Source organism: Jaculus jaculus, chromosome 9 (assembly GCF_020740685.1).
Source record: "Jaculus jaculus isolate mJacJac1 chromosome 9, mJacJac1.mat.Y.cur, whole genome shotgun sequence".
NCBI classification, from domain to species: domain Eukaryota; kingdom Metazoa; phylum Chordata; class Mammalia; order Rodentia; family Dipodidae; genus Jaculus; species Jaculus jaculus.
The window spans coordinates 127940049-127954794 of NC_059110.1; positions in this window are offsets into that span (position 1 = coordinate 127940049).

A 14746-nucleotide genomic window follows, 5' to 3' on the forward strand; every position below is an offset into this window, starting at 1 on the left:
TGCAAAGTAGAAACTTGAGACTGATTCCTGTTGAGCTATGTGTTTTGAAGTGTGTAATAAATATATAAAGAAAATTGCCACAAGTTGTGAAAATCATCTTGTTCGTTTCAACCGGGAGAAGTTTCTAGAAAATGATAATGTGGTGTTAAGAGCTTGATTGCAGGACAGCAGGCTCTGGGGGCTGCTCCTGGGCTGCCGTTGTGGTTTCTGCCCGTATAAATTTGATATTTTACAAATGTGGAATATGAAATATATTCCTAACATGTGTTTCATGCTTCTATAATACACCAAAATGAAAAACAGCATAGGCTTGGAACATTTCTCGGCGGTGTGCTTAATGCACAGTATCTGGGACACGTTAAGTGTTATTATAGAAATAATTGAAACATTTCACACAGTTTCATGCACTGGATTTTGCATGTTAAACTTTTGCTCCCTCCTCCTGTGACAGAGAATGTTGCACAACCAAGACACAAATGTTTTACTTTAGAATCAGAAAAGCAGGTATGACCTCCTTTTTAGGAACAAGTTTAGGTAAACTTTTGGGGTGTTTCAAACATACTTTGGCAAGCAACCACCTGTCACCAAATTGATGAAGAGGGGTTTTCCTAAAAATGAATTATTGATGAAAATATGCAAAGATTTAACTTTGTGTATGTGTGTGTGTGTGTGTGTGTGTGTGTGTGTGTGTTTATTTATTTTATTTTATTTTATTTATTTATTTGTGAGAGGGAAAGAGGCAGAGAGATTGAGAGAGAATGGGTGCGCCAGGGCTTCCAGCCATCCCAAATGAATGGACCACCTTATGTACCTAACTTATGTTGGTTCTAGGAAATCAAACCGAGGTCCTTTGGCTTTGCAAGCAACAACCCTAAGCACTAGGCCATCTCTCTAGCCCCTAAACTTTCTTTCTTTTTAAAAAATGTATTATTTATTTATTATTTGAAAGAGAGAGAGAGAAAGTGAGTGAGAGTGAGTATGGACATACCAGGGCCTCCTGAAAACAAACTCCAGATGCATGCATTATTTCATGTGTCTGGCTTTTACATGGACACTGGGGAATCAAACCCAGGCTATCAGACTTTGAAAGCAAACACCTTTGACAAATCAGCCATCTCTGAAGACTCAGCCTGCTACTACCATAACTTAAAAATGAGATGTCTCTTTTGTTGGTGATCCTTGGAGTGTTATTAGGGTTGCTGGCATGTCTAAGGATTGAAGTGTTATCACTTATCAGTGGCTATACCACTGGAGAAAATGACATCTCCGCCCCCACCCCCCACCCCCACCCCCCACCCCCCAGTAACTCTTGAGTGCCAGTAGCTCTGCAAGGAGGGGAGACAGCCTCATAAAGCCCCTCTCCCATTTACAAGGCATGTTGTTGGGCCCAATATTGTTCTGTGAGTTCAATGAGTGGCTACATTGTGTGTAGAAGAATGTGGTCCTTCCCACCCCTAGCCCTTGCATTCCCTTTAGCCTTTCTGCAAAGTTCTCTGGGCCTTGGAGGAGAAGATACTTAATGTCCTGTTTAGGGCTTAGCATTCAACAGTCACTTACTCTCAGCACATTGTCCAGTTACAAGTCTGGAACAACCTTCGCCCATTGCAAAAGTCCATGACATTACTGCCCATACATCATTCTCATTTTGCCCTCCTCTCTTAGTGAATGTTATTTCTTACTTCCTATCACATCAGTGTTTTTTCAGAGATGAACTGTACATATTCAAATGTAAATCTGTCTTTAATGTGGCATGAGAGTTTCTAGTAAGATGTCCTGCTTTACTTTAAACAACTTGTTTGTTTCCTAATCACTCTAAACAATAGCACTTCATATTCTTTATCATTTCATTTTTTTGTAAGTGTTGAATATGTTCCTGTTTATTTTTTATGCCCCATTTTGTAGCCTTAAGAAGTTCTTTAAACATCTCTATGTATATAGTAAGTGTAAATGCCCTATATGGGGTGATGCTTCATTATATATAAAATGCTTATCTATTCAATTTTGTCAGTGGAAAAAAAATTCAGAAATGAATTGCCTTGAGAGGTAAACTTTTAAATCCAAAGTCATATCGAGAGTCTGACTGAGTTGCTGAGCTACAGAAAAATTTAGGAAACCTGAATTTATTCAATAATAATCTCTTTTGTTTATTTTATTTATTTATTTATTTATTTATTTATTTATTTATTTATTTATTTGAGAGCGACAGAGAAAGAGGCAGATAGAGATAGAGAGAGCAAGAATGGGCATGCCAGGGCCACCAGCCACTGCAAACAAACTCCAGACGTGTGCGTCCCCTTGTGCATCTGGCTAACGTGGGTCCTGGGGAATCGAGCCTCAAACCAGGGTCCTTAGGCTTCACAGGCAAGTGCTTACCCGCTAAACCATCTCTCCAGCCCTCAATAATAATATTGAATCACTATTCCATACTACATTTTTAGGTTTTCTTTGAAAATTGACTACTATGTCTAGATCGTTGGGAAACTGCTAATTACTTATTGAAAACCAACTGTTGTTAACATAGGAAGATGTGGGCCTAGCCATGTTCCATTAACCGTTCCTTCTTTTATTTATTTATGTTTGCTTGTGTGCATGTGTGTGTAATGTGGTATGTGTGTATATGAACACATCTGTGTTCATTCAGTGCTACATGCACTCTACTAAGACTGGATGCACTACCTGTGGTGATGCTGGGCATCTTGGTGTTCAGCTCTCCTGCCTGTGCTTGTTTGAAACAGAGTGTCCTCCTGGCCTTGAAACTTGCCAGTTTGGGTCATGAGCTCTGCAGATTCTCAGGTCTTGGCTCTCCTACAGGACGAGGCATACAGGCTTCTATGGCCGCACGCAGCTGTTTGTGTGTGTTATAGGGGCTCCGGCACAGCCACTCGCAGGTTTCTTCAGGCCCTTGTGTTAAGGCAGTGCTCTTAACTGATGAGCCATCTCTCCAGAGAAATCACGTCTTCTCTACTGTGGTGGTTTTCAGATTGAGGTTCTTAAAGGAGCAGCAACAGGATCATGTAAGAAATATAAATTCACAGACCACACTGGAGACCTCTGAAGGAAGAAACCAGGAAGCTGTCTAGAGTTCTGTGTACTAACAAATACCCTACATTTTGGGGGAGCATGACAGAGTTTAATACTCATTGTTCTAGTCAGATGTGGACATTTTAGTGTCTTCTAACATTATGCACTTCATAATCTTAATATGATTCTTTCAACAACTGCCAGGTGTATGAAAGGTGGCAGAAAACTGGGTGTGGTGGCTCATGCCTTTAATCCCAGCACTTGTAAGGCAGAGGTAGAAGGACCACCATGAGTTCAAGGCTAACCTGAGATGACATAGTGAAGTCCAGGTCACCTGAGCTAGAGAAACCCTATCTTGAAAAACAAAAACAAAAATAAAAAGAAACAGAAAAGGTGTCAGAGGAAATAAATGCATAAAAATCCAAGAGATCCATTAGAAATTAAACAGAAAGCAGTTATGAGGCAGTACTTGCCTGTCTAAGACTGAAAATAAATTATTGTTGCTTCTCTCATTCTTTTCTGTGTCATCTTATTTTTCTCTGCCAAAACACACACACACACACACACACACACACACACACGCACACGCACACGCACACGCACATGCACACATACACACCAAGTAACAATATCTCCATATTCTTATAATAGGGTGAGTATTTTGGTTAAGTAAAAAATTAATTTCCCAGGTAATGTATCAACATCATCTGAGCTTTCCAAAATGTTTGGATGATTTCAAAGAATCAAGAGTGGATAATTATTTTGACACTATATTTGATACTTCAAATTGGAGCAAACCAATTTCTCCAAGCTTAAAATATTCACATTATTAGTCTTTGTATAGATCAATACATATACTAGCTTATGGCTATAAAGAATCAGTTTTCATTTTCAGGATCCTGATGAACAAAATCTTACAGAGCTCCACCCAGACTTAACCATAGTTCATCTGACCACTTCCAAACAGTGGATAATGTAGCTTCAGCATGTAGTTAGAAGGCAGAGCTTCCAATCTGAGTACCATAATTTGTTGATTTTAAGACCTATATTAACTAACATGGGCTACTTGATTTTCTTTGTTCTCCATTATAAAACTGAAATAACGCAAAATTCTTCCCCATAATGTTGTTTGGCAAGCACATATAAATAAGATCATGCTGGCAAAACATGGTACTTATTCACTAATCTTTACTGATCATGAAGAAGAATTTTCATCAAATGCCTTTCTTAGTATCACATCCTCAGGGTCCTACTTTTATTTTCTTGATTCATATACTAAAACATTACCTTTGGAAACACAGTGTAAAGTTTCCTTTCCACTGGGTTTTCCATAAATTATGAGCCTTCCATGTAGTGATATGTGTTTACTTTAATGCACCCTTTAAAAAGAAACCTCCTTTCACATTTATATTAATGAGTCTTTTCAGTAGTTATGAGTCTGAACTATGCTCTTCCAAAGAGGTTTCCTCATAAATTAGCATTAATTGATGTCTGGTTTTTGGAAAATGTTAGCACACGTTATTTATGGCACGTTCTGTTCGTGTGGCGCCTCTTAATGTGAAAAAAGAAAGTTTTCAAAGGAGGTTAAAATGCTGCTTCCTTTACTTGGAAAATGGTGCAAGCTATGGCCTTTGTGTGTCTCACAAACCCAAAGCAATATTTCTACTCAGACAACATGGAGGAGATTTGAAGTCAAGGGCAGATTGGGGACCCTTTTGTTTTTGTATGCTTATTTTGAGTCTGCCAGAGCTGTCAATCATGTGCATCCAGATGACAGACATACATCTCCCCACTTTAATGCAGAGGTCTCACATCTAAAATGAAATGGCAGAAACTACGAGATAGCACACATCACATCTCCTCATCTTTATAAGCAAAACTAGTAAGTATGGCATACATTCAGAAAGCAAATAACAACCGATGAAGGCTATGATGTAGACAAAAGGTAAACCTTATACACGGCAAGTGGGACTATAAACTATTCTAGCTACTATGGACATCAGTATTAGTTTTCTCAAAATACTAACAGAGCTTCCACATGACCCAGCTATATCATGAATAGGTATTTACCCAAAAGTTTCCAAGTCAACACATCACACAGATCCTTGTACATCAATGTTTACTGCAACACTATTCACAATAGATAGGTTATGGAACTAACTTACAGAAGAATGACCAACATACAATCACAAAGAAGCGAATGAATACAATGTGGTACATGTACACAATAGAAACATTTTCATCCATAAAGAAGAATTAAGTTATATTATTTGCAGGAAAAAAAAATGAGTGCAGCTGGAGATAATCATATTAAGTGTTTTCTCTCATTTGTAGTACTTAGGTTTTATGCAGATACATAAAAATCCCACACACACAAGTATATATATGACATCAAAGTCGAGGTAGATAATTTAGTGAAGCACAGCAGAGGTGATGGGGACATAGGTCAGTGTACATTATACACTGTGTGAAAATGTCCATATATAACACAATAGCATGTACAATGAAAGCACATAGAGAAAAATAACAAAACAAAATAAAATATGTCCACTTCAAAAATTAAAACCTACGTACATTCCAGTTTACTGTTCATGGCATGTATAGAACTATTGGTTCATATGTTATATTTGTAATTCTCCCAGTATTAAAATCGAAAAAAAAAAATGAATAGAAAGATTCCACAGACTAAAGTTACAGCTTTTTAAAAATTTTTGATTTTAACAAAATAAGACATTTTAAATATGTTGTAAAATTGAAAGAAGAAATGGTTTTTAAAGTATAGTCTTTGTTTCCTCATGTTAGGCACTTTAAAGTTATGAGTATTGAGTAAAAGAATTGTACAGGTACACAGAAACCATATTAAGATATATGTTTTCTATTTATTAATGATGAGAGAAAGAAAGAAAGGAAAGGAAAAGGAAAAGAAATGAACATGCAAAATCATCTCACCACTGAAGTGAACTCCAGACCCATGAGCGCTGTGTGTACTTGGATTGACATGAGTACTGGGGAATCAACCCTGGGCTAGGTGGCTTTGCAAGCTAGTACCTTTAAATGCTGAGCCACCTCCCAAGCCTAAGAACCTTACTTTTAGAGATAAATACAATAGTATATTAGGACCTAACACATAATACATTCTCAACATATTGTGCCCTTTTATTTTTTTCTTATTTTTAATTGCTTTGATTTTTTTGTTTGTGCAGTTACCTTTACAATTCTCCTGCATATTTGCTAATTTGACAAAACAGCAGAATTCACCACTTAGAGATAAATTTATGTAATTGGTCACTTAAAAAATCTATTTGCAAGAGAAAGAGGCATTGAAGGAGTAGAATGGGCGCACCAAAGTCTCTAGCCACTGCAAATGAACTCCAGATGCATGTGCTACCTTGTGCATCTGGCTTATGTGGGTATTGGGGAAATAGTACTTGGGTGTTTTGGCTGGTCAGGCAAGCGCCTTAACCATTAAGTGCTCTCTCCAGCCCTGGTCACTTTTCTTAATATAAGACATTATGTTAATATCATGCTACATCATATTTTTTAGGAAACATCCAAATTCAGATAAACCTACATCTAAAAATGTGTAGACATATTAAACATGTTTATGCTATCTGTATCAAGTACCAGCACTGGCCCTGGGAGAAGACTCTGAATAAAGTACTTGTGCAACTCTGAGTACCTGAGTTTGGGTCCCAGGCACCATATGAAAACTGGAAGCTGTGGTGGGCTCCTGTTCGCCTATGCTGAGAAAGGGAGGCAGAATTCCCCAGAAGTTCACAAATGCAGTCACGAACAGTGAGAGATTCTGCTTCAAAGGAGGTAGGTGAGGACCCACACAAAAGCTGTCTTCTGACCTCCACATGAACACAGTGCCATGCCTGTCCCCACTCACACATACAGATACACTCCATACTAAATAAGTGCATACATAATTTAAAATACTGGCACTAACCTAATAAGTGAAACAAATTAAAGACCCATCTTACATTCTATTATAAGGCCAATATTTGTGTAAATAATGAATCTTGGAATAAAACCCTTGTCTCTTAGGGACTTATGTTTAGTGAGAAGATGCACATAGGAAACAGTGTGGTGGTAGCTGCAATTTGCTGTGGGGTTATATCCCTAGTTATAGAATCCAGAACAGAGTACTATTATTCCTTGCAGACCACAAGTGTCCAGGAGTTGAGTCTAAAGAGGGAACGGTCCTGGGAATGTACCACCCTTCCTATGAAAGCCCATCTCAAAACCAAGGAAAGCAGAATAATAGGTAGTAAGAAAATTATACCAACAAAGCCATAAAGACAGTTCCTAATGTGGAAATAAAATGGTTAGAAGCTGTTGAGTCAATCCACCAAGAAGTGGTTGGTACAGAAAAAGCAGCAGAGGCAAGGTGATTGAGATGCAGCCACGAGTGAGCCCTCTGTGCAACAACCTCCTACCAGAAAATTCTTTCAGTAAGTTTTATTAAACACAGTCTTAAACATTTGTGAGAGGTTAGCATATTTCTAAAACATTTTCAAATGCCATAACAAAAAGTAACATATTTGGTGGAAAAAAATATCTATTGATCATAGGTCAGATTTGATCCTCATTAATAAAACCTGCATAAGGGCTGGAGAGATGGCTTAGCGGTTAAGCGCTTGCCTGTGAAGCCTAAGGAACCTGGTTCGAGGCTCGATTCCCCAGGACCCACGTTAGCCAGATGCACAAGGGGGCACATGCATCTGGAGTTCGTTTGCAGTGGCTGGAGGCCCTGGTGTGCCCATTCTCTTTCTCCTCTCTCTGCCTCTTTCTCTGTCTGTCACTTTCAAATAAAATAAAATAAACATAAACAAACTGGATAAGACCAGACACTTGGTAGACAAAAACATATTTTTGTAGAATTCTGAAGCCTAATATTTCATCACATATCAGGAAGTTCATGCAGGATCCTTGGCCCCTTTTATTCACCTGTGGGATGTCATTCATAACCTAAACCTTCTGCAATTCCTTTGAGGGTGGTGGATTGTGCATTTTAGTATCATAAGATCTGAAACAAAAATGTCCTTAATAAGCAATGACCATTGTAATAAGCAATGACCATTGGTATTATTTAACTCAACTTCCTATCCAAATTGTGAATCTTCCTGATAAAATCAATATCAATTTGTATCATAATCAGTGTTTGAATAACAGTTACAAATAGTGGGTGGGAGAAATGGCTTAGCAATTAAAGCGCATGCCTACGAAGCAAAAGAACCCAGGTTCAATTCTCCAGGACCTATGTAAGCCAGATGCACAAGAGGCACATGCATCTACAGTTCATTTGCAGTGGCTGGAGGGTCTGGCGTGCCCATTCTCTTTCTATCTGTCTCTCTTCTCTCTATCTCTCTGTGTTTGCAAATAAATAAATAAAATAAAATATTTTTAAAAAGAATTACAAATACTTGTTTTGCTAGCTTTAGTAGTATTCATTTCATCCATTAGAAAAATATCCAAAAAGAAACAAAAGTGCTCTCATCACAATTTTTCTCCATTTAAGTTTAACCACTGTGGAAAGGAAGTGAAAGGATTTCTTGTACAGAGTGGCATGTCCATATTTGTTTATGCTTATGAGTTTTTATTCTTTCTCATTCTCCTGGCTACACATCCCTATGTTCTCAAAAGACAAGGGGTTGTTGGGTCCCTGTGAGTGCAATTTTTTACTAGCTGAGAGAACAGGCATTGAAACAGACTCTTGGTGTGACAGTACTTATACTGAACAAGGTGCAGGAATCATTCATCTTGCCCCTGGATATTATCTTCTTGATAATGGGCAGTTTAAATCATGTTAGTATTTTGAACAGTCATATCACAACATTGATGGCATCATGCTTCTGTTTAATGCACCTTTTTAAGATCTTATTCCTAAAACATTCCTTCAGCTCACTGAGTCTCTTAAGAATGTTGCATTTCAGTATATATATATGTCCAGAATGAGAAGGCATTTCTGAGAAGCTGAGAGATTCCTTGATTCTTTATATTGTGTGGGTGTATGTGTGTGTACACAACATGGTGTTTATGTCTGTGTGTGCACATGTGTATAAAGATGCACACACCCTGTGAGTATGCATGTGGCGGTCAGAATAGTACATGTTTCTTTGAGACATAATTTCTCATTGAACCTGGAGCAGCCCTTTTCAGTCAGACTGGCTGACCATCAAACCCCAGCAATTTTCCTGTTTCCACTCCCTCTTCACAGGACTGGGGTTATCTATGTGTGTAATAGCCACACTTAGTTTTTATGTGGGTGTTTGGGATAAAACTCAGGCCCTCTCAGGCCTTTATATTGTCAAGTAAAGCTCTATAACTCTCTGAGCCATCTCCTTAGCCCAGACATTCTTTATGCCATGTAATTGACATCACCCCAAATTCCCTGTGAGTTGATCTGTAAACATGTACGCAGTTTCTACTGTTTGTTCTTTTTCTAAATTTTTTTTTGTTTTTATTTTTATTTATTTATTTGAGGGCGACAGACAGAGAGAGAAAGAGGCATGGGAAGAGAGAGAGAATGGGCTCGCCAGGGCCTCAAGCCACTGCAAACGAATTCCAGATACATGTGCCCTCTTATTCATCTGGCTAACGTGGGTCCTGGGGAATCAGGCCTCGAACCGGGGTTATTAGGCTTCACAGGCAAGTGCTTAACCACTAAGCCATCTCTCCAGCCCTTCTGTTTGTTCTTTAAGGATATATATATATATATATATATATATATATATATATATATGTATATATATATATGACAGAGAAAGAAGGAGAGATAGATAGATAGATAGATAGATAGATAGATAGATAGATAGAGATAGAGAGAGAGAGAGAGAGAGAGAGAGAGAGAGAGAGAATGAGGGCACCAGGGCCTCCAGCCACTGCAAACGAACTCCAATGTGTGCGCCTCCTTGTGTATCTGGCTAACGTAGGTCCTGGAGTCTCAAACCTGGGTCCTTTGGCTTTGCAGGCAAATTCTTGGACCACTAAGCCATCACTCCAGCCCAGGAATGGCTTCTTAATCACAGAATATAGATCCAGAAGACTCACGAGATGCTGGCAGGCCTCCACAACTGCTGATTTTCTTCATGTTCCCATTGCCTTTCATTCCCTGACTTTTGCTTTACCCTTCATCACTAGCCATGCAAAAGAAATCCTGTCACTGCAAATTTTAGTAAACTGCATTTCCACGGTAAACAAGCAAAAGTGACCACATTTGGGTCATGTTCCTAATAAATATTAGTGTCTGACATAAGTTGGGGCTTTCCTGACTGCTCTATGAGCTATTGAAGTTCCAGTAATCAGTCTTTACAAGGTTCTTCAGCCAATTCACTAGATGTTCTGCACTAAACTTTGTCCTGGGGGAGTACTGTTCCATGATTAAATGACACGGTTAAAGCTTGAAGCAGAAATGTGTGACTGTTACCATGACCAAAGGAAAGGAAAAAGTCCATTCTAGTCAAATTCTTCATTATTTAGAAGGTAAAGAATGTTGATGAAAGAAAATAGACAGCTCCTGTTTCCGCAGTTCATGATTCCTATGCTCAAAGGTAGATGCTCTATGAAAAAGGAGATGTCGGTCTGCTCTGAACCACATCAGAAAATTTCCATATTTAAAAATGCATTGATCTATTAATGATGGAGTGGGTTTGGTTAGCTGTGGTTTCACTAGCAAGGGCTAAAAGGAAAACACAGAAGGAAAGATACATCATTATGTGATCTGTGGTCCAATGCAGTTTCCAGAACGAACATTCTAAAATTTTATTTTAATTATTAGAGAAAGAATATGGGTGCACCAGGGTCTCTAGCTACACAAGAATCAAGTGATGTATAGAGATGACCAATTCTAGAGCAGCAAATCTGGTTACTGTTTAGTACCTTGGGCTGTGAAACTATACACATGGTGTCAGGGAGGCAAGGAGTTACAGTGAGGTGTGTGGAGTTCTTGTAAGGAGCTCTACATGGTTGACAGAAAGGGAGGGTCTGCAAGAGGTATGCTCTTAAGAAGCCATCCACACTGATTATTCGTAACTCATATGCAAGTTGTGGAAGGTACTAGGAATTTACTACAAAAGATTCAGGGAATAAACCTGTGTGTATAAACAGAAATGGACACTGGAGCATGTGTACCCTCCAGGCACAGTCACTAGACATTGTTATCTCAGTTGGCTTCTCTCATCTTATTCAAATCGAAACCCTAATGTTTCATCCAAAAAACTTGCTTGGAAACAGGAATTGTTATAAATATGATCTTCAGAATTATTCTCTGTCCTTTTCTTTGAAGCAAATTTATTGTTGGCAATATTTATAGGAAAGCTCTACTTTAAAAACTGTTTTCTTTTCTAGAGGCACAATAGTCAGACAGGAGGAAATATCAGTCAAGAAGACAAAATAAACAGAATTCAGAAGAGCCTTCAGCCAAATGGAATATGTTGAATACCCTAGTAGATCTGAGACATTATGTGGCTGTGAGAGAGACAGAAGGAGAGACAGGGGAACTAGATAGAATATGTATTCTAAAATATTTTGGCTCATGTAGTAGGAAGAAAGGAAGCAAGAAGGAAAAAGGAGGTATGGAGGGAGAAAAGAAAGAAAGAAGGGAGGAATAAAAGGGAGGGGCCAATAAGAAAAAGAAATGGGAAGAGAGTTATAGAAGAAGAGAATAAAAGAACAACGAAGGTGAAAAGTTAAAAAAGATATATTGCTGGACTGGTTCATGGAGTGTACTGTGGGCAGTTATTTCCCCATTCACACTATTAGGGCAATGTTGGTTAGCTGACCAGTCAGTATTGGACTACAGCTGGCAAATGATCATTGTTTTAGGTTTTGGTCCATGGACTGTCTCAGACCAAGCCTGTACGACCATGTGTGTCCGTCACCCTCCTACAGTCCATCCTTAGTGTTGCTTAAGCAACCAGCAAATAGCATTCATATATTACTCCACAAATAGAAAACTTCAGTGGGTTGGGAAACCTAATAAATTACAAATCCCTCTGTATCGCAGACAACTCCAAGGTTGTCCAACATGACCATTCCATTAAACTTTATTTCATCTGATGTTAAAGGTAATTAAGTGCCTGGAAAGAAGTCTTTGAGGTTATTTAATGTTATGCTTTGAAAGTGAATGTCCCCATTGTGTCATGTGTTTGAGCACTTTGTTCTGGCTTGTGCCACTGTTTAGGAACGTTGTGAAAGCTTAGGGAGGTGGAAGCTTGCTAGAGAAAGTAGGTGACTGTGGGCTGGAATTGAGACTTCTAGTCTAGTCTCACTTTCTATTTCTGTTTACCCTCTGCTTCCTGAGTATTGATGCAATATGACCAGCCAGCCTCCTGATCCTGCTGGCATGCATTAGCCATCCCATTGGGGTATAGACCCTGCCACTGTGAGCCACAATACCTCCATCCTCCCTTAACCTCTTCCTTGTTAGATATATTTTCACAGTAACAAGTAAAGTAACCAATACACTTGATGTACACCAAAACCCTTATAATCTAAATCAATGCAGTCTGCCTTCCTCTGTCTCTTTACAGGGGCATTTTGCTTTCTTTAGAAATATGAGTTTACTCAAGGACCCAGATGTCTTGAGCTTAGGATAAAAATTCTCCCCTGTCATGAGAGGGGGTGAGAGCTAACCCCAACAATCTTAAAAAGAGGATGGACTAATGGTGCCTTTTCAATTTGATGTAGAACAACTTTGACAAAAGCATGATCTAGGAAGTCACTAAGGCCAATAGAGAAAAGACATGCATTGAGATCAATGAGGCTGAGGTTTACTTATTTTTTGCATTAGATTAGTCTCCTAATATCAAGGCACATCTTAAAAATTAGACAAGATTTATGTCTTGTGCCTATTAGATTATTTTGCAAATGCCAAGCCATCTTTTTTCACACAAATTAAAAGTTGTGGTGTACTAAAATGTTAAATTCCACAAAAGTGTCTGTTTAATGGTAGAAATTAAAGGACATGCAGATTATGTATTGCACAGTACTTGATGTGGAGTAGACAAAATGGGACTGAAGTGAAAAAAAAAACCATTTTTCAATAAATTGGCAAAGAGAACAGATTAAAACTAGCTAAAATACCAATATATCTATCCACATTTCTTTTATTTTTTCTCCTACAAATGTGAAGAGTTACTAATGACGAATTTGTCACCATATAAATTGACAACATTCCTCTGAGTTCTATTATAAATTCAGCCTGTCAAGCCTTCCAGTCACCTCTTAGTTAAGTCAGAGAAGTGCTACTAATATTCAAGCACACGGTATGGTACCCACTATGAAATTCCAGAAGTTTCTAGTCTAAATGTGGCCACTATAGGCCTTTGAATATGTAACGGTCATTTAATTTCTGAGACTTCTTTTTCCTCAGCTGAAAAATGAGGGCAATTAGTCATGTGACCTCAAGCGCAAGGAGGTAGACTATGTCACAGAAGGCAATAGACAGCACAGCTGAGAATTACGCCCCTGACAGTCACATGAGCCTTGTCACGAACCCTTGTAAAGCACCCCATCCATCCACCCATTCACAGATCCCGCTCACTTGTTTTTGAGATGACCGTTCTCTCAAGTATCTCAAACTGCATAGGCAAGTGCTGTACACAGCCTATTATGTGACCTAGCAAGCTATTTAAATGCATTTGCCCTGTTAGCAGGAAAAAGCAAGTGAAAATATACCCTTTTTTTTTTTTCATTTTCAAAGGTTTATGTATTTTTTTCTTCTATTTATTTGCTTTAATTGAAGAGAAAGCCAGCAAATGTAGCCAGACAGTAGCTATGTATTTTGGCAACAGAAGTAATCTAATGAAAGCATTGTATTTCAAGGGAGGAGGAAGGGACCCATCTTAGACATAAGCCACGTCATTTCAACCCAAATATCTTCCACTCTTGGTTTGTATTTTTTGGACTCATGTAGCTTTTGATGATTTTATCCCAAGTTCATACCACTGGCATTGGAATTCATAACATAAATGCTGAGACCAGGCTGTGATTGACAGTTCTGACTCTGTTAACACCCCATAGTAGGTCTTCTGCCATGGTCAGAAGTTCAGATTTATTTAGATAAGATTTCTCTTTTGGAGACTAGGAGTCTTGTAGTGGGTAAGTGGGTGTTACCCCACAGCTGTGTACCAGGCACACAGGATGGAACTGAACGCAAAATGACACAGGTGGTGTTTCTTTTCTTTTCTTTCCTTTTCTTTTCTTTTCTTTTTTTTTTTTTTTTTGCCATGCACACCAGACCCCACAGAACCTAGAATTTTAACTGTTACTATCTTCATTAACATATGGTGTCTGGACCTTGTTTTTGAGTTGGAATGAGGTAATTATAATAGGAACATCTTGATGAAGGAAGATTCCTGATTCAAAGCTATAACAAAAATAATTAACATTTTTCTGGAGGTCATTGACAGTTCTTTGCTTCCAACAGAACCTTCTTAAATCCTTTTCTTGTTTGTTAGTTTGTTTTTCTTCCTTTTCTATGTGAGAGACACACAGAGAGAAACAGGGAGAAAGAGAGAGAAAGAGAATTGACACAACAGGGCATCCAACCACTGTAACTGAACTCCGGAACTGTGTGCCCCTTTGTGTGCATGTGCAACATTGCACACTCGTATCACTATGTGCCTGGCTTGTGTGGGACCAGAAGAGCTGAACATGAGTCCTCAGGCTTCGCAGGCAAGTGTCTTACTGCTAAAGCATTTCTCTCTTGCTTATTGCC